The following is a 21,160-nucleotide window of genomic DNA, read 5'->3' on the forward strand; positions in this document are numbered from 1 at the left end:
GACATGAACCTCACATGTGGGTGCCAGGTTATGACCACATGCATAGTTTCATCTTCATCTTATGCAACATTTGGGGTAAAAGGAAGGTTATGTGGTAACCAGTTTATGTCTTGAACTATGGGCAAAGATTGACCAGGCCAAGCCCTGAGACACACAGTGTTGAGAGCCAAGACATAAAGTCGTGAAGATTCAGGCCCAGAGCCCAGCAGGGCACAGGCTGGAGGGGCGATGTGAGTGATCAGCAACACCATGAAGACTCTGCTCCTGGCTCAGGAATGCTTTTTTGTCCCTGTTTTGGATTTTTCACCATGAGTGGATATGTTTTCTCACCTCAGGTGAGAGCCTGAGTGGGAGCTGGGGGACTATAGGTGTTCTCTGCCACTGACTGGAGGGGAGCACAGCCAAGAATCATGAGCACTTTTGCCTTCATGACTGTATTTTCTTATGGTTAGAAACAAAACTAAACAATGTAAATAACTCTGCTTAATGGAAATCAGGAAAGAGAAGAGGCAGCTATGAAGTGATGTTACACACCGTGCATGGACCCTAATTGTCACCTAAATGTAAGAGGAGGCCAGGCACTGAGAACGCCCTGTGCAAGGAAATAATAAAAGCAAACCCTCCAGGACATTTCCCACAAACCCAAATATTTCAAAGTAACAAAAATAAGAAGAGTGCCCTTTCTGAGTCACAAAATTGGCATGAAGTGAATTGGTTCTATGCTCGCTGTAATCATTGTTCAAGGAGGAAGTGGGGAAGCCATTGAATGTGTTCGGTGAGCTAGAAAGTAACTTTCCTGACTGGAAGGAAATGATCAAGGATGAGAAGCTAGGAGGCAAGAGGTGTTTTTGACCAGGTCTCATTCTTCTCACTCTGTGTCTGGCCTTGAAAAGGACAGATTGCAGAATAGGAAAAAAAAATAGTTTGAACCTTCCCAAGAGATGAGCAAACAGCTCTCCTTCAGAAGAGGATGAGCTGTCAATGATACTGACTCTGTGACATCTCACAAAGGTAGGAACACTATTAGGCCATCACTGGTGTTTTGGTTTACAGGACTCTATTCTCCTTCCCTCAAAACTTTGATGAGATGCAACTTCCTTCCTGAGCTGAACTGTTGCGTTAGTTGTAGTATCTTGTCTTATGCCTCATTACTCACTATCAGAGCTCAGTGATGAAATGATAGAAAACTTGAGTCAGTGATGGGGACTACTTGAGACTGAGCAGGCAACAAAATGAAACCTTCAGGAGGCTTCCGGAAAGAGGGACAGGAGAGGAAGCAGTGGAGGGAATTTCGTGCTGGGCTCCTGGAGGTACCATAAACAGGATAAAGATCTGGGACTTGTCTGTAATCAAAAAGCACAGGGGATAACTCAAAAGTGTTCAAGGACAGGAAAGAAAGCAGACTTGGCCTTCTTGCAGTAGCACTGGCTGGTAATGGTTGAAATGTGAGTGATCACATTCTAGTTAGGCACATTTCTTCAACTTTCATTTCATATTGTATTGTACCTTATATATGTGAAAAATTTAATATGATAATGAAATTGCTTTTTGATTTTTTTTTTTTGTTTTAAAAAGCATAGTCAACTGTGTTCCTGCTTCATCCAGTTTCTCCTAATTAAAGAAAGCCTGTCTGCAGACCTCTGTACTTGTAGCTGATACCTGTGTATACACATTGGGGTACATTATAATTTCAGAGTTAGTGCACTTTAATAAATTATTTAACAAATCATCAGCCTCCATAAGATTGGCCTTGAATATCCATATCTGTTAAAGTCCTTTTCTTGTTAAACCTAAAAAATGCAAATGCCAAGATTGCTGCTATGGTGTACTAACTTTTGTCACAGTGACATGCCCTGTCACAGGGCGTATGTGTTCTGTTATACAATTGAAGTATTGGATATACTATTGAAATGTTTTTGTACTTTGAAATCTCAGATAAACTTAATTCTAAAAGAAGCATGACATCAACAGCCTCACACCTACTTATATCTTACAGTTCTTTCTGTCTAATGCTGGCAACCTGAGCATGTTCCAGGCAAGGAACATTCAATAGCATTTTACTGCTCCAATAAGTTATTTCAATTAGCAATGTCAAAGGCAGTCACTAAACAGATGGTGCATAACCTTCATACAATCTCATATGATTTTCTACTAATTACTGTAGAAAAATTGATTAAGTTTTTTTTGAATGGAATAACTTCTATCACACTTCAAAAACTACATAATGAAGATAGTCACAGCTTGCTGCTCTCTAAAAAAAAAAAAACAGAAATGGCATCTTTACTTTGTTTCAAATCCCCAACCCTGGTGGCGGTTCAAAGTTATGGCAGTTATAACCCCTTACATCATTATAAGGAGGAAGGTTAAATACTGAGTTAGCATCCTTTAAAACTAAGAGTATGACTACAGTGGGGTGGAATTTGGGACTTCATGCCAACTCCCTGTTTCTGTTCTATTTTCCCTTTTCTGACTTCTAGGCCAACAGGAGAGCGGGGAGGGCCGCACTTTTGTTACCCTTCTTAAAGAATTGTGTTGAGTTTGGGAAACAAAGATGGGTGTCTGAGTGGGTAGTTGAGGATGGACTGCAGGCACAGAAAAAACCAGCTGGTATGCCCCTCTCACCACCAGCAGACCCTTCTTCCTCATTGGTTCAGGGCAAACAATCTCCAAGAATTCAAGGAAACACTTAGAGTTATTTTCTGTTATTTCACTTTTCCTTGATCTGGAGCCAATGCAGAAAGAAATCTAAAGGTGAAGGAAAGGCAGCATTCAGCACTGAGCAAGTCCATGTTGGAGAAGGGTAATGTTACCATCACCTATACCCAAGAGAAGGGACCAAGATGCCCTGGGTAATGCTCAGTATCACCTGGGACTGCCACTGTCTCCTGTCGTCGTTAGCACTGCTGAGTTTAAGCTTTGAGCCAGGAATTAAGCCAAAATCTCCATGGATCTGTCTAACTTAGTCTTTGCCTCCATGACAGCTTGTTACATCCTGAGGTAGAGCCTTTGTAAACCCTGTGTTCAAAAGGCCCTAGTAAGGCACATCTTCTGTCTTGGACCAGAAAGTTGCTTAAGCACAGAGCCTAAAGGCAGAGCTGCCATGGTCTACTCATGGGGATTGAGTACTTATTGAAGCCAATGTCACACACCTGTTTGTCATTTTCACCTCCAAACGAAGAGTCATGCTGTACATCAGTGAGAAATGTTCAGTTCTCATCTATCAGCTGTTTGTTTGTTTGTTTGTTTTTGCTCTCTTTCTATGTGAGAAGACATTTAATCATGGACTCATTGGGCAAGCAACATTGTGTGGCCTCTGAAGGCTGAGCTTTTAGTTCTGTCATCAGAACAAATGTAAAAGAATTGAATAATGAAATCTGAAAGATTGTTGCTTCAAATCTAAAAATATTTTATCCCTTTTTTACCTTCTCTAAATAGTATTATACATTGAAGGCAAAACAATAACTTCGGATTCTAAAAAGTTTAACATTGCTTACATGTTCAAATTTCTGTTTTGAAGTTCCTTTAAAGGGCCTAATTACTACAACCAAATCATACAATTAAAAAGTTTGTATGCTGCTGAAATAATCACATCAGATGTATTGCTTCCAGTAGGATAAATCTTCTCAAAGATTTCAGCTATGAAGACCAAATCTACAGAAGATAGCAACTCAGTAAGACTTATTTATAAAAGTTTAGTCTTATTGCCAATATCCATGAGATATCACAAAATCAACTTAAATATTTGTAATAAAGGATTACAGACTAGGAAATATATTTCTTTAATAAAAATAACTCATGAAAGTTGAATTGTGACTAAGAGGAAGAGAAAAGAAGGAAAGAAACTAACGATTGTTAAATACTTATTAGGTGCATAGATTTATATACTTTACATCATGTAACTGTTAAAAGAGCCCTGTGAAGTGGGTATTATGACTAATGCTTTGAAGCTGAGGGAATTGAAGCTCAGAGAATTTGAGTAACTGGACCAAAGTCATATAGCTAGTAAGTGAAGAGCTAGGATTCAAATCTAGGTCTGTATGCTTCCAAAATTCACTCTCATTCTTTGTATGAGAGGCTAATTAAAAACCCCCTACATCCCTCTGAATTTGAACTCAATTGAGAAATAAGACAGAGAGATGCAGATCAAAGCACTCATTTTCTTACCAATAAAAATGACTGCAAAATGTGGCTTTCGATGTGTGACTGATTTGCTTGCTATAGTTCTCAGGGAATTGGAAATCCTTGCCCTCGTGGTTCCTGGCTCAGCAGGACCCCTGAGGGGCCTCTCCCTGCCCAGGGAAACAGACTGCTCTAGAAGGTTTACTACACCAGTGAGGAGAAGATGAGCCCATGGGGGATTGGCTGGCTGAGGGCAAAATCGAGGCTGGAGCCAAGTGTGCTGAGCTTTCACATGAGGTCCTTTGCTCCTGTTCCCTGGAGGCATAAATGGCTGGGGTAGACAGAAGCAGGGGTATTTCTTCTGTCCTTTCTTGCTTAGGGAGTGGGGGTGGAAATCTCCCTGCATCTAAGGAAATTTGAAAAGACAAACTATGGTTGCTTCTTCAAGCAAACCACCTCACCACACTATCCAGGGGCTAAAACCCACTTGCCGCTGCTAAATTATGCCAAGAGAGAACATTCTGATCTTTCTCCTCCATTCTAGGCATGGCAGTATGGTTTGGTGCTTAAAGCCATGGAGTTTTGAGTTGCAGACCTAGGTTTGAGTGCTCAATCTACTAGCTTCAGGGTGTTAAACAAGGTTCTTAATCTCTCTAAACCTTATTTTTCTCAAAGATGAAAACTGGATGTAGTTGTGAGGATAGTGCATGCACATAGTATGTGCACTTGGCACGTTAATTAGCTATTATTGTGGACATAATTTCTCCTAAGAAAAAGGATGAACTAATTGCAGGGCCTAGCCTAAGCTCTGAGAAGTCATTCGTTATAGCATTTCAGTCCATAGTAAACAAGAAGAAATGAGCCAAAGAGTTTAAACCAGGGAAGGCATAGCTGTAGTCACCAAACAACCTGTTAAAGGCGAGCTGTAGTCACCAAACAACCTATTACGGACTGAATTGTGTTCTTCAAATTCATATGTTGAAGTCCTAACCCCAAGTACCATATATGACTGTATTTGGGGATAGGGTCCCTAAAGAAGTCATTCAATTGGAATGAGTCATATTGGATTGGGTGTTGGGAATTGGCTGGCCAAGGGAGAAATCAAGGCTGGAACCCAGTGCTGAACTCTCACATCAGGTCCTTTGCTCCTCTTACCAGGACCCTAATCCAATATGACTGGCATCTTTATAAGAAGAGGAAGAGGCACCAGGGAGGTATACATGCGGAGAAAAGGCCATGTGTGGACACAGTAAGATGACGGACATCTGTAAGCCAAGGAGGGAGACCTCAGAAGAAACCAATCTTGCCTGCACCTTGATCTTGGATGTCCAGCCTCCAGAACTGTGAAAAAACTGAACTGGTAATGTTTAAGCCCCCCAGTCTGTGGTATTTTGTTGTGGTGGCCCTAGCAGACAAATATACAACCCAAAGGAATATTGTTTCCGCATTCTCCCTCTTCCACTTTATAGTTTTTTCTCCTTTGTTTCTTTCTTTTTCTCTTTTACTTTCCTTTTCTTCTCTTCTCTTTCCTCTTTCCTTTGGTTTTTAATTTTAATATTAATTTTTGGCCTTCCTATACCTTCTTTTTCCTTTCCAGGAAGCTGAATTCCAGACAATTAACTATTCATCTCATCAGTTCAGCAAAGCAAATGCCCTCAATGGTTTTTTTTGTGATTTAATTATTATAGGATCAGAATGTAACTTATTCCTCTGGGAAAAATGAAACATAAAAATTTCAGAAATAAGGTTTTGGGCCAGCTTCGTTGGTTTTAAGAGAAGGAAGGGAGGAGACTCATGCAGGTTTGACGCTGAGCCGCACCATGTTGTTGGGCCTGGCAGGCACTCGAGGCTTTAGGTCTTGTTTGAATCCAGACTAGAAAATCATTACTTTCTAAAAGCCTTGAGGGTTTGGGTCTAGAAAAGTCTATGTGAAGAGAGAATCGTTTGGAAAAAGTTTTGCCGAACTAAAGAAAAGTTTCCACAGTTACCTTTTCTGTCCTCATGTAGAGCATCTTTGTTAACTAGGTCTTGGATCAATCCAAGCTGTGTCTGAGAGTAACCATTCATAATTTCTCACTGGCCAACACTAACACCCTTTAGAAAAGGAACTCAAAGCAGCCTCGCAGCCAGAGTCATGCGATCGTGGTGGGAGTACAGCTCCTCACCAAGGTCAGCTCCTCAGTGAAATCCATGCCTTCTGGAGGACTGCTTGTAAATAAATATTAAGCACGAACATTAAAAAATAATTTGGCTCTGACCATCAAATAGTGAAAGAGTGTATCAATTTCATTATTATATAAGCATACATGACCAAATTCAGCTAGAGTGGAGTCTTGGCTCGAGTGCCAAGCTTGGATTTCCCCAAGGAACACTTTCCCATAATTCATAATGAAAATCTTTCCATTTACTGTGGTTCAACTATTTGCAGAAATTTCAGGCTGGGCTCAGTGGCCCTAAATTTATGCATGCTGGTATACTGAGAAGATCACCATGTCACGGAGGCTTGTCCCTCCCAGTTTACTCCTGGAGTCTATTTAATTTGCAACTCTAACTCTGTGTTCCCAGGATTGCATCAAATTTGGACTTTCCTCACATCTCAGCAGCCGCACTTTGCTTGAAATGAGATACTCCCATCTCCGGTCACTGTGCTCTGGCCCCCCAGGACATTCCTCTCACCCGCTGCCCACAGAGTAGCTGCTGAGAGTCCTCTGCCCAGGAGTCCCGAGTGAGAAGACAGTCTTGACTGTGCCTGCCCCCTTTTAGTGACATCCTTCAGGGATTCCTCAGTTCGTTCATTTCCTAGGGCTGCTGAAACAAGTTACCCCAAACTGCGCAGCAGAAAACAATACAAATATTATGCTCTCATAGGTTGAGAGGCAAGAAGTTGAAACTCATGGTGTTGCCAGGACCATGCTCCCTCTGAAGGAGGGAGAAGAGTCCTTCCTTGCCACTTCCTAGATTCTGGTGGCTCTTGGCATTGTGGCTGCATCTTTCCAGTCCCTGCCTCTGTCATCACACAGCCATCTTTCTTCTTCTTCTTCTTTTTTTTTTTTTTTTTTGAGACGGAGTCTTGCTCTGTCACCCAGGCTTGAGTGCAGTAGCGCGATCTCAGCTCACTGCAAACTTCACCTCCCAGGCTCAAGCGATTCTCCTGCCTCAGCCTCCTGAATAGCTGGGATTACAGGCGCATGCCACCAGGCATGGCTAATTTTTTTGTATTTTTAGTAGAGACGGGGTTTAACCATGTTGGTCAGGCTGGTCTTGAACTCCTGACCTCATGAGCTGTCTGCCTCGGCCTCCCAGAGTCCTGGGATTACAGGCATGAGCCACCGCACCCAGCCATCTCTTATTTTGCTTCTTATAAGAACACCAGTCATTGGGTTTAGGGTCCATCCTAATCCAGTATGACCTCATCCTAACCTAACTGATTATATCTACAAAGACCCTATTTTCAAATAAGGTAGCAATCTGAGGTTCCAGGTGGACATAAATTGAGTGAGGAGGGGAGGGCACTATTTAACCCAGTATACTCAGGGACCTTGCTGACCCTGCCTCTCTGCCCACACACACCATACAGGGTCACCTGGTGGTGACTGCTAAAAGTAACAAGCTACCATTTGTCCTGGATTCCAAACCAATTCAGAAGAACCCTGGGAGCCACATGACTATGAAGAACTGTTTCTTACCATGGAAATTACAGCAGAACATTCACTGGGATCGTTGTTTGTTATGAAACAGGTACTAGACTTAACTAGTTTTGAAGGGTAGAACATATTTTAGAGTATCTTTTATATGATTCATTAGACTTTATTTTTATTTTTATTTATTTATTTATCGAGACAGAATCTTACTTTGTCACCCAGGCTGGAGTGCAGTGGTGTGATCTCGGCTCACTGCAACCTCTCCTCACAGGTTCAAGCGATTCTCTTGCCTCAGCCTCCCAAGTAGCTGGGACTACAGGCGACTGCCACCACACCTGGCTAATTTTTGTATTTTTAGTAGAGACAGGGTTTTGCCATGTTAGCCAGGCTGGTCTTGAACTCCTGACCTCAGGCAATCCACCTACCTAGCTAGGCATCCCAAAGTGCTGGGATTACAGGTGTGAGCCACCATGCCTGGACTCATTAGACTTTAAAGCAATAATTAAAAAAAAAAAAAAATACCCTGAAGATGTTGAAAATAAGGCATAAAGTTGGTGTGGCAGTCAAAGAAGAACACATCAGTTTAAAAAATGATAGAAATAGCTTTTTGAAAATTGCCTTTACAGGACGGGCATGGTGGTTCACACCTGTAATCCCAGCACTTTAGGAGGCTGAGGCAGGCGGATCACCTGAGGTCAGGAGTTTGAGACCATCCTGGCCAATGGTGAAACCCAGTCTCTACTAAAAATACAAAAATTAGCCAGGCACAGTGGCGGGCACCCTTAGTCCCAACTACTCAGGAGGCTGAGGCAGGAGAATTGCTTGAACCCAGGAGGTGGAGGTTGCAATGAACTGAGATTGCGTCATTGCACTCCACCCTGGGCAATAGAGCCAGACTCTGTCTCAAAATAAATAAATAAATAAAAATTTAAAAAATTTAAAAATAAAAATTCCCTTCACAAAAAAAGATACTGAATTATACATTGTGCTTACCAAAATCCAGCTCTAAGAGTCCATTGTGTACCTGATATTTTTTCCAAGTTGAAAATGAATCAGGGCGTTGAAGTCACTTGAAAGAAAACATTTTTTGAAAAATACTCTGTTACGTCTACATTGTAGCAACTCCTCCTACCCTCATACACAATGCCAGCTGAGCTTCTGACAAGCTGCTCAATATATATCTAAAGTCAGAATCGAGATTTTGTACTACAATACATGGCTGAGTTATAGTGAAGAGAGAGGAGGGAGACTTTGCTCATTATCCTGCATTAGTCAGACTAGATTTACAGCTCAAAACAAAACAGCCACAGTAACTGAAGTGCAGACCAGGAACTTGAATTGATGAAAATCACTTCTATTTAAATGAACCCTAAAAAGCTTGCTGCATATAATTGTTATAATAGCCTTAAAAAGATCACTTTGCCAAATGTTTCCATCCAAAAAGAAGTAAGCCAGACTAGAAACAATCTGGAAAACTCTACTTTTTCTGTATTTCCTTTTCCCATGAGGATGGGAGAGCTCAGGATATGGAGAGGAGCTGACAGAACTCATCCATCTCTGAATCTAGAGATTTGCAAAGAGGTGGAAGAGGCAGGTATTGCTAAACAGACAGAGGGCATGAAAAATTTCAAGGCAATTTTTAAATTGTATGGGTGCTTGGATTATTTGAGCTTGCCTAGCAGGTTATGTTAACGCCTTGAACAATGTTTGTCAGGAAGCACCATAGTAGATTAATTACCAGCATGGATCTGAGAACCAGACAGACTTGTGAATGAGCCTCTCTTGTGGCTCCATGAGTAAAGAAGTTAATTTCCCTACATTTCATCATATCTAAGTCAGTGCTTATAAGAGTACCTATTACATAGACTTGTTAAAAGGCTTCGATCAGATAACACATGCAAAATGAATGGCAAATAATAAGTGTTTAATAAAACTTAGCAATTAACTAGAAACTTTTTACTGATTTATTTGATTTTTGCCTTTGGAACATATAAAGACTACTTTCTAATGACTTAGCTAATGCAAATATACTATAAAAATCTACCTCTTCAGAGATGCACTGTACGAAGGACTTGACCTGTTGTTCCTGACACTGAAGATGGAGGGAGAGACCAGGAACCAAGGAATGTGGATGGGTTCTGGAAGGTGGAAAAAGCAAGGAAACATTCTCCCCCAGACCCTCCAGAAAGGAACTCAGCCCTGCTGACATCTTTGTTTTTCTTTTCTCTTTTTAGTAGAGATGAGGTCTCCCTATGTTGTACAGGCTGTTCTCAAACTTCTGGGCTCAAGTGATCGTCTACCTTTTCAGTGGAATTTGCACTGTACAATGTTTAGGCACAATGCTCAGGGGTTTGTGTCCCTGACTTTGAGGATGGAGACAGATGGTGAAGTTTAAGGGAAAAGGGAAGAGGGTGAAAGAGGAAGAGAACAAAGTGGTCATAAGGGAGAGAGGTGAGGAAGACGAATGAGGACAAGAGAGGAAGAAGGAAAGAGAGTGGGTAGAAAGAAGGAAAAAAAGGGCAATGTGAGAATCTTTGTTCTGGTTGGCTGTGTAAGCAATGAGCAAAGCTGCATCCCTGTGACCTGAGTTATGGCCCAGGGTTGTGGATGACAGTGGCTGAGTGGCTTGTATGAGCAGCCCTATGAAGTCAGCATTGCTATGTCCATCCTTTCCAGGAATTAGGATTTGAAGATACCAAGTTTTTCTTAAGGGGTCAATGTGGAATAAGACGGAAAAACAAACTGTTTGAAGTGTTCTTAGAAAAGGGATTAGAAAACAGAGGGGAGGAAATTACCATGTAAGTAATGCAGGAAATTTTCCCTGAAGTGAAGGGCATGAGAATTCCAATAAAAGGGCCCTTCAAGTGTACAGCAGCACAACAAAATGAAAAGACAACAAAACTGCAAGGTCCTGAAATTTTATCACATTCATGAACAATAAAACATAACACATTTCCAGAGAGTTTTTGAAAAAATAGGTCACACACTATAGTTTAGGAATTAGAATGGCATCAGTCTTCTTAGGAATAACACTGAAAGCTTGCAGACAATAGAACAATGTCTTTGAACAGAGAAAAACATACCTCACTTCATATTATTTCTCCAAGAAAATAATTTCTGATCTTTATTTTTATACACAACTCAACTGTCAATTAAGAATGAGGCACTTTCAAATCTCAAAAATTTGCCTTTCACACATAATTTCTTAGGAAGCAACGAGATAACGTACTCTATCTAAATTAAGAAAAAACAAACAAGAAAGAAATTTAGGAAACAGGGGCTCTAATCGCAGGAGAAAAATGAAATCACCAGGTTGTTGGGGAGGATACATCCTTAGGAGTCCATAGAAACAGTAATGATTCCAGCCCAGGTGACATGGCGAAACCCTGGTTCTGCAAAAAGTAGCCAGGCATGGTGGCATTCAACTGTAGTCCCAGCAAGTCAGGAGGCTATGGTGGGAGGATTGCTTGAGCCCAGAAGGTTCACCTGTAGTGAACCATAATCATGCCACTGCACTGCAGCCTGGGTGATAGAACAAGACTCTGTCAGAAAGAAAGAGAAAGAAAGAAAGAGAGAAAGAGAGAGAGAGAGAGAAGGAAGGAAGGAAGGAAGGAAGGAAGGAGAAAGAAAGTAAAGAAGGAAAGAAAGAAAGAGGAAGGAAGGAAGAGAGAGAGAAAGAAAGAAAGGAGGGAGGGAGGGAGGGAGGAAGAGAGGAAGGGAGGAAGAAAGGAAGAAAGAGTAATGATTACAGCAGCAAGACAAAGGACTTCAAGAAGGTTATAGGAGAAAGAAATTGAACCTGATGCATTTCATCATGTTGACAGGGTATTTGTAGTTCAGGGGGAGATTTGGAAGAGGAATTAATGAAAAGGAAACTAGAAAAGGCATATATACAAACACAAATAACATGAGAAAAAGTTCTCTACGAAAGAAATGGCATCATAGTAGATTACATGGCTCGGCTCTAAACATTTTTATTGCCATAATAATGTAAGCCCTGAATACTTATTTAAACACAAATTGTGATAACTTTTTTGGTGAGGATGGGTGAGAGGAAAGTGTGTATGTATTGAGGGTGGTGTAGAGGAAGCAATTTCACATCATCCAACTTACAAATTTAATATACCATATCTGAATATAAGGAAACAACCAGAAATTATAAGCATATTATAAAAATGGAGATAGGCTGGGCGTGGTGGCTCACACCTGTAATCACAGCACTTTGGGAGGCCAATGTGGGTGAATCACAAGGTCAGGAGTTCGAGACCAGCCTGGCAAGATGGTGAAACACTGCCTCTACTAAAAACACAAAAATTAGCCGGGCATGGTGGAATGCACCTGTAATCCAAGCTACCCGGGAGGCTGAGGCAGGAGAATCTCTTGAACCCGGGAGGCGGAGGTTGCAGTGAGCTGAGCTCATGCCACTGCACTCCAGCTTGGGTAACAAGAGCAAAACTTCATCTTAAAAAAAAAAATTAAAAATGGAGATAAAAGACAAAACAAACAAAAGAATTGATTGAAAGTCATTGTCCCTGGAAAGCAGGAATTGGAAAGGAAACTGCTGGTTTTTAAAAATTGCTGTTGTTTAGGATCTTGTGGTAATATTCACATTTTTAAATTGTATACATTGATACTACAAAGAATTTAAAAGTAAATGTAAAGTACATTTGGAATGTTGAGAAAAACATACTTCCCTATAATGGCTGGTGTGACAACTCGGAAAAATCCCTAACAGATAAGCATTCTATCTTCACTTTATATATGAGGAAATTAAAGCCCACAGAGATTATGCAGGTTGACACAGTTATTCAGTGACAGAGCCAGGCATCAAACCCAATCTTTCTGCTTCCTGTTTCAGGGATCTTCATAATACCTCCTGCCTTCTCATTATCTAGTTTGTATTTGTCATGTTGCTTTAAATAATATCATCCACACAGAAACAACTTCAAAAAACTGAAAATAGAAAATGGCATCCTTCATTAGGCATGGCTGAGCTAGATGAACAGATTCTAACGATATCTTAGATCTCTGTTGCACCCTGTTTTGAAGACAGTGAGGAATGGAGATGAACATTAAGGTAAGTAGCACATATAACTTTGGAACCTAAAGCCTTTCCGAATGGATAAATGCTTCTCGTTAGACTATCCCAAGAAAAAGAATTGATCTCATCACTTAACAAATGTTTTCAATTTGATTCAGTGCACCTGGGAAATAACATTTCTATTTGCTGCCAAAATATGATTGCATTAAACTTTAATAATGTACCTGTCATGAGGGTTAGACAAGAATATTTTAATTGAGTGTCAACTACACCGCACTGGAATACACTAATAGATTTACTTTTTCAAAAAGTTAGAAACATTGATGAACTCTTAGTTGTCTGCTATTAGTTTTATATAGCCACTGATTAGTATTGCCCCTCTTCCACAAGTACAAGGCATCACTAGACTTCTCCTTGGTAACCAGATATTTTTTTGTGTCCTTCGGTACTTGTTCCTGGAAGTGTCATTATGATGTCTGCAATTTGCGGAATTCAATGGCAGCTCCAGTTAAATAAACAAAATCTAATTATGTCAAAATTAGGCTTTGCTCAAATTAGTATGATTGATTTTCTTTCTGTATAATCTGTGAACACCTGCAAAAATGGTAAATGTCAAGGTGTTTCTTAGAAAACTTTAAAAAATTTAAAAGAACTGGTGAGGGAAATGTAGATTGCGTTGCTGTATAGTCTATATGTTTGATCTTTTTAATCTAGGTCCTTGCGTTTTGGATTTATGAACTCCTGCGATTTTATGCAAAATGACACATGAGTGTGCATTTTGCAAAAAGATTGTCTTTAACTTTCATGAATTTTAAAAGAGGTTTCTAACCCCCAAACCACAAAGAACCGTTGCTTTCCAGAAAGAAATAGAATCCATGTAGAATCCTTTAATTAGGTTTTTCTTAGTGGAAATAAAAATATTTTTGTAATAGGTGCTAGTAAACATCTGAGAGATAGAAAGTATTACATTTGCCTTCCGCTATTACTATTCGATTCCTTTTCTATTTCTGGAATCATGAATATCAAAGTTCATCTAAGACAAATTTCGTCTCCCCTCCCACTCTACCCCCAATTTTTTCTTCTAGCTTTTGAGGATTCATATGAGATTATCAACAGACAATACTTTTTGTCATGGCTTTCTAATTGAATTTTTTACTTCTCTTTCTGGATTACATACTGAAAATATTTATGAGAATAGTGAAAATCTCAAGCATTTATATTACTTAGTGATGCCAATGGAGTGACCCATTCGCATTGGTCTTAGTTTCTTTCATTGATCAGAAGCAGACTTTGCGCCATCTTTGCCAGAGCTCTCACAAGACATTTCCGCAAAGCAATTACAGAGCAAGAAGAGCCTCAACTCAATGATAGGTGTGTGGGCTGGCTTTATGGATTCTTTTTTGAAAAAAATTATATTTACTTAGATTTATAGCCAAGAGATTTTATCACTAGTAAATTTAATCTCTAGCAACCTAGACACATCCCATAAAACTTCTAGGAAGAAAGTTTAATGGCTTATTATAGTTAATTAACATTTTTCTTTCATATTTTAAAGTTCAACTATATTATATTTTATATTAATAAGGAACACAACACATACTCTCAGAAGCTTAATAATCTACTGAGAAAAATCTACAGAGTTTAAAGAGAAATAAAACATAGGGTCAAGTCAGGTTTTCAGAGTCAGTAAAGGAGATGAGTCACCACATTGTGAAACTTTCTCAGTTTTCCACATCCAGAAATTAAATTTTGAAGTGCATTTAGCCTTCTTTGTTTCTTAGATATCAACTCACGCTAACCAAATTAATGAAACAGTAAGGTATAAATCAGACACAAATGTATGTGTTTCTAGGAAGCTGAATATATTAATGTTGGTTATATTTGTGTCTTCTACTTTTAATACTTCCTGGAATCTAGACACTTGGAAACAAAAACCATTAACAGTTAGTTGGTAGCTGAAATAGAGTTGTAACAGAAAACTGGCTATGGGGAGATTCCTAATGAATGATCTCAACTTTACCATAGTACAGCTCTCCAGAGACAAAGATTTTATGACTGCATGGTGGCTTGGCCCAGATTTCCTACGTGTGTGAATTGGCTTTGCCACTTTCTAGCAGTGAAACTTTGGATAGATATTTAGCTTTTCCAAGTCTCCTTTGCCTCAACTATCAGTAGGGAAAATAATAGTATCTACCTTATAGGTTGTTAATATGTTTGAAATAAGAGAATGAGTGTAACATACTTTGTGTTGTGTTGGCATGTAATTAATGAATTGTATCCATTGGCCACTCCATTTCCCCTTCTCTTATATTTATTCTTTTTCTTTGTCCTTATTCTCTTCATTCTTAATAAACTACATCCATTTTTTCCTTGAAAAACAAGAAATAATCACGTATCTTCAGAAACGCTTAGCCTTGTTTTATGTGTATGGCTTGAAAATTTTACATAAATGACATTGTGTTCTAGATCTCATTCTGTTTCATGCATTTTTCATGCTACTATATGAGAATTTAATTCCTTACCTCCAAATGTTACATAGTATTCTTCCATGTGTATAAGCCATAATTTATGCATCTCTTCACTTGATGATGGACACATGTGGCTTCCAACTTTTTACTGTTCCCCAAACAACTCTGTGAAAAAGAAACACGTGCACAGTTCCTTGTGAATCTGTACTAGCTTTTCTCTGGGGTCTGCTTCCAGGGGCAAAATTGCTGGATCATAATGTACACATTTACATATGGTGGACTTGGAAGGACAGGACATACTTTTACATACTTTCCCAGTAGAATAGGGAAAGGGATAGGATGAGAAATGGAAGATGAATAGAAAAGTACTAAAACAAATCAAGGACTTTCCTCAGATTGATGTAATAGCATGACTTTGACTAATGAGTATGATCAACCTGTGCTGTGTACCTAAAATCCTTAAAAATGAAATTAAAAAGAGTGTGGCTTAATGCATTGCCAACATAAATACCATACCCACTACAATGGCTTAGTAGCTCCATCTGCACTCCATAGCCAGTGTGCCGGCCTCCTACTATCCTACCAAGATGGTGCAGAAAATCATTAGGTGGCATTCACACACGTAGGAAATCTGGGCCAAGCCACCATGCAGTCATAAAATCTTTGTCTCTGGAGAGCTGTACTATGGTAAAGTTGAGATCATTCATTAGGAATCTCCCCATAGCCAGTTTTCTGTTACAACTCTAATGATTTTAAAACTCCTGAGACTCAGACACAGACAGTGAAAAGCTATTATTCTGCTTTGCTAGTCTATGAAATTTTAACTATAGATCTCTTTGTTAATCAGCCCTGGAGACTGCTGTGACTTAAATGGTCTCCAGGCCTGACCATTGCTGACTCCCAATTAGCCTGTAAAGGTATCTTATAAGGGGACTGTTTTGACATCTTTGACCATTTCATCCAATCAAACAATAAAAGGTCTCACACTGAGGAAGCGTAATGTCACTGTGTTAATACACTCTGTGGTCACCAGTGTTAGCAAGAGGTATGGAATCAGGAGTGTTGAAGTTAAGCAGTGCGAAAAGAAGTGTCAAGCCAGGAGTCAGTATTAGTTTAAATTTCCTCTCATAAATAGATATTACTCTTCTTAGAAAAGAAAAATCATTCAAGTAACTGTTTTGCCTATGCCAAAGTATTGAAATAACTAAACCTTTCATTTTCAACAACACTTTTTGGTTTTTTGTAGGCCCAGTGCTAAATGACAAGGTAACGATTTCTTCAGGAATTGAGGAGAGACAGGCCTGGAAAGTTGTAATGATTTTCTTCACAACTAGTAAGAAGAGAAATGATATGAAAGAGGAATCTTCTCTGAGACATGTTCACAAGCAGGTCGGACCTTTCATTCAGAACAAGATTATTTTAATTTTTAACAGTTTAAGATATAACTGATTCCTTAAATTAGTTCATCTTGCTCAAGCCATTATAATATTAATTCACTGTTATTTTTGGTAATACAGATCATTGTTAATTTTTTCTATTTAGAAGCCAGGAATACACAAGGGAAGGGCACATTCAGAAGTAACTAATACCACTACAATTTTAGGACCTTTCCATTTTATTGAATTGGGTTTTATTTAAAATTTTGTATCTCTTTTTTTGTCATTATTATGTCTAATATGTTTTCATTCCTTAAATCTGCTCTGTATATGTTCTGTTCACAATATTTAAACATACAATGACTATAGCTTCATTTTCCAAATCTAATCTAGCCTAAACCCTTTGGTGGGGCAAGAAAAGCAAGTTGTAAAACAATCTCTTTGTCGTGACCCTCAAGTCATATCTTCTGGACTTGAAAGGTACACTGGATGTCCTATGTGTTGGTGCCTCATGCTACTCAGCAGGAAATCTGAACTGTTCTCACCTCTCTGGTCCTTCTCTCTCACCAGCAGATATACCCGAGAACATTCTCCACATTGTCTTAATTCTCCTGCTTTCTGCCTTGGGTCACTCAACCCAAATGGAAGAGATTGCACTGTTCATATTAGGGATGCTTTAATTCTATAGTTCAAAGATTGCAATTTAACACAAAAATCTACTTTTTCTAGTAGATAACAGTAAATAACAGTTCTGGTGAATATTAAGAGGAGGGAGTCTTTTGTTAAAAAATAGCCTGCAATTCAGTAGCATCATCTTTATAAGTAGAGGATGCACAATCACCCACTTACTGGTCACTGCTCTGCTTTGGGTCATCTGAAGTCGATCACTGCATCCTTGGAGGATGGTGTGAAATGCCAGTGAAACCGTGAACTAATTCAATGACATGCCCATTGTTCCACTCACTTAGGCAAATGCTTTTTCTCAACAGGGAAGCTTCTCACATATTCCTAACAGTACTAAATGAGCTCAAAAAACTTAAGAATGATACCCCACTGCTGCTTGTCTCTAGTTCTCAGTTCTCATCCTGGCGGGCAAGACCCCCAGCATCATCTCAGTCATAAAGTACTTGTGAGTATTCAGAAAGGCCTAAGTTAACTATCGTCAGGTTACACAGGTTTGGAAGCTTGAGCACATTCTATGGCATTTGTGGTATGGCCTCTGTAGAATCAATATCCTTAATCATAGATAGCAGATGGAGCTGTGAGACAATGACCTTCCAGAGTGCCTTCCCCAAATAGACTTAACGCTACCACACTTCAAAGGCAATCACTGTCCATCCGCTCCAGGTCAGCGTGCAGTGCTGGCCGGGGGCCTGGGCTACCAGAAAGACACTGGCTAGAGTTGAACGCTCAATCTCCCTGCTCCCAAGTACAGATAAGAGGAGAGAGAGAGGCTCACAGCCTTCTAGAACTTTATGTGCTTAAGTGCTGATAGGAGCTACCATTTGCTGCATTTTGGTCACTCTGGAATATAAGACCCCTGAGACAGCAGCTGATGTGGCTAAGGAACAGTCAGGCCAGATTTGGTGATACTTATTTAGCAGAACACAGAATCCAAGAATCCTCATGGATACCAGTCAAAAGCATGACTCAGGCAAAGGGAACAGACAATAAAAAGAATGACTTCACATTTCACAGCAGGAATTATCTGGCCTCGGAGAACACTAGATACCTCTGGACCACACATCCCTTTGGCAGAATACTTTTCTCATCTACAGATCACTGTATAGCTTGGTTTACCTGAAGCCTCTTGTGGTTTCTCCACCTAATAACCCACACGATTTTTTTCTAGAAAAGCAGCATAGATGGAGATGGAATGTAACACCTGAAATAATAGGATTTTACAGGAAATAATGTAAATCAAGCCTTTTGCCCTTAATGACCCATAATAAAATGCTCTTGTTACCAAGCTCTGCAGGCAACCCAGTGCAGGTTGCCATGGAAACACCCAGCTGCTCCTCTGCGCAGTTGCTTAATGATCAGTGTGATGTCAGGCTCTGGAGAGAAGCACAAGCTCAGACAACTCTTTACAGTCACAGGGACAGTCCACTTGGGACTGCAGTTATGTCTGAGTGGGGGCCCCTGTGTCCAGGTATAATTAAAATGCACTCAGACCTATGACTGGAAATGCTTTCAGCAGAAAATCACGTCGCCTTTTTCATTTCTCCATTCATTTTCATTTCTCCACATGACTGCCCAGTCAGAAGCAAGCCAGAAGCAGGGAGGCCATGGCATGTTGCTGCAGGTGGCGCGTCATCAGCCTGTGACCCGGCTCCCGCTCTACACGGGTGGGAGATGCAGGGGCTCTACCTTGACCCATGCCATAAAAGGTCACCTTTTTGTCCCCTCTTCCCATGTTCCCTGCATCTACCTTTCACAGTGACTGGACCTGAAATTCTCACTATTACTCATGGCTTGATTTAGATAACAAAGGCAAGAGGTTTTGCCCAGAATATTATTTTCAAAATGTATTTATTATCTGGGAAGAAAAGACAAGCCCTGGGGAATCTCTTCCTGTCCTTCGCTCCTTTTATTTTTTTTCTCCCTTCCTCTCTTTCATTCTCTCTCAAAAGGGTTTATTAGGTGCCTATTGTCTGCAGGTAATTACCAGAAACACAAGGATGAATGAAGCTTGATTGCTGTCCTCCAGGAGCTGACAGGTTATTAGATGGGGACAAGCATGTAAACGAATGCATGAGCTAAAGAGACAGAGGTGTGTACAGGGCACACGTGGATAAATCCTACCTGAGGGAGAGCTGGAAAGGCTTTTTCGGGGGTGGGGGGTGGGGGTGGGGGGAGTTGCTTACTGGGCAACCTCTTGGGAAGAAATTAATGGGATTGTGGAATTAATGGGAGGAAGGGAAGAGGGACACTGTGAGTAACGACTGAAGACACAAAATAATCTTGTATGCTTGATAAATTGCAAGCAGTTGAGAATGGCTGGAGCTTTGGCCAGGATAGTAGTCTAGGGAGAAATACATCAGAAGTAGGCAGGAGTGAGAATCTAATGAAGTTTGACTTTACTTTACAGGCCAGTAGGAGCTACTTAAGCATTTTCAGGAGGGAAGACAGAGAATTAGAATTGCCGTTTAGGAAGATCACTTTTTTGGTTGGGGGGGTGCAACGAAGAGCATATACTGAGGAAGTAGGAGACACGGAATAATTAGGGAGTTAGTGGGAGAGCGTGACTGTACAGAATGGCTATTGGTTTTTTGTCTAGCATCTGTTTCTTTGGAAGAGAATCACCTGTCTCTCATTGCCTGGCCCACTCACACAGGGGTGGACAAATGACCCAAACTCAACCCATTACAGTACCCGTCCCTGGTTCGGGTGGGCACATAATCCAAGCAGTTTTTAATCAAGCTTCTCTACTGAAAATTCACATATGCACGCCTAGACATAGAATTATTTCTCCTCCTACTACTCCTTCTCCTCCTTCTTCTTCTTTCTTTTTCTTCTTCTTCTTTATAAAAGGATGTAGCCTTGCAGCTTCCAGAGGCCATCTTTCTTGTTACACAGAGAAAACCTGATCATTAAGCCAATACTTGCAGGAAAATGAACAAGAAGAAGGGGAAACAGAGCTGTATTAATATTGTTTGAGCCTCTAACAGTCTAGAGTCTACATCACTCTGTGTCTGAAACCAGTTTACCAATGGACTTTAGGGTTATATACACCAATAAGTTTATTTTTGCTTGAGCAAGCTTGAGTTAGTTTTTAGTCACTTGGGGCTGAATGATTCCTGATTATGAAAACAGGTAAAAATGACGACAGCTTGAGCCAAGGTTGTAGGGGATGGAGAGGATGGTTTAGGCAAAGTTAAGGAAACCACCCAGGAATTGGAGAGAGAGAGACTATGGAGTGGAAGGGGAAAAAAATCAACCAGAATTATGCCCAGATCCTTTGTTTCAATGCATAACAATGCCACCTTATAAGACGTTGAATATAAGAAGAGAAACAATTATTTTGGGAAAGAGGTACATGTTTTAATTTATTGGGTTTTAGATATTTGAGGGATGTCCAGTTGAAATTTTCGAGTAAACAATTAAGATTTTCTATAACCCACTCCCTGAAATACGTGCAACTTATAGAACCACATGATGGTAAGCATCTTTTTTTTTTTTTTTTTTTTTTTGAGGCGGAGTCTTCACTCTGTCGCCCAGGCTGGAGTGCAGTGGCACCATCTCGGCTCACTGCAAGCACCGCCTCCCGGGTTCGCGCCATTCTCCTGCCTCAGCCTCCCGAGTAGCTGGGACTACAGGCGCCCGCCACCGCGCCCGGCTAATTTTTTTTTTTTTGTATTTTAGTAGAGACGGGGTTTCACCGTGTTAGCCAGGATGGTCTCAATCTCCTGACCTCGTGATCCGCCCATCTCGGCCTCCCAAAGTGCAGGGATTACAGGCGTGAGCCACCGCGCCCGGCCGATGGTAAGCATCTTAAAAGTCTTCCAATCATGC

General features: G+C 40.3%; 1 protein-coding gene and 2 long non-coding RNA genes across 7 annotated transcripts in view; 2 read left to right on the forward strand and 1 right to left on the reverse strand.

Moving 5' to 3' along the window:
• LACC1 (laccase domain containing 1) overlaps window positions 1-11,348 on the forward strand; it is a 145,781-nt gene extending 134,433 nt beyond the window's left edge. For both annotated transcript variants that reach the window (XR_012426903.1, XR_012426905.1), the window contains exon 9: window positions 5,278-11,348. The gene's annotated coding sequence lies outside the window, so the exon portion shown is untranslated. The remainder of the gene's footprint in view (window positions 1-5,277) is intronic.
• Window positions 1-21,160, reverse strand: part of LOC102116201 (uncharacterized) — a 176,331-nt gene that overhangs the window by 56,997 nt on the left and 98,174 nt on the right. Inside the window, exon 5 of the long non-coding RNA XR_006693745.2 lies at window positions 15,324-15,434. This is a non-coding gene — a long non-coding RNA (uncharacterized lncRNA). The remainder of the gene's footprint in view (window positions 1-15,323; window positions 15,435-21,160) is intronic.
• The window catches only part of LOC107127941 (uncharacterized), a 101,562-nt gene continuing 99,946 nt past the window's right edge, over window positions 19,545-21,160 (forward strand). For all 4 annotated transcript variants that reach the window (XR_006693744.3, XR_012426919.1, XR_010582578.2 and 1 more), the window contains exon 1: window positions 19,545-21,130. This is a non-coding gene — a long non-coding RNA (uncharacterized lncRNA). The remainder of the gene's footprint in view (window positions 21,131-21,160) is intronic.

This window comes from Macaca fascicularis, chromosome 17, assembly GCF_037993035.2.
Source record: "Macaca fascicularis isolate 582-1 chromosome 17, T2T-MFA8v1.1".
Lineage (NCBI taxonomy): Eukaryota > Metazoa > Chordata > Mammalia > Primates > Cercopithecidae > Macaca > Macaca fascicularis.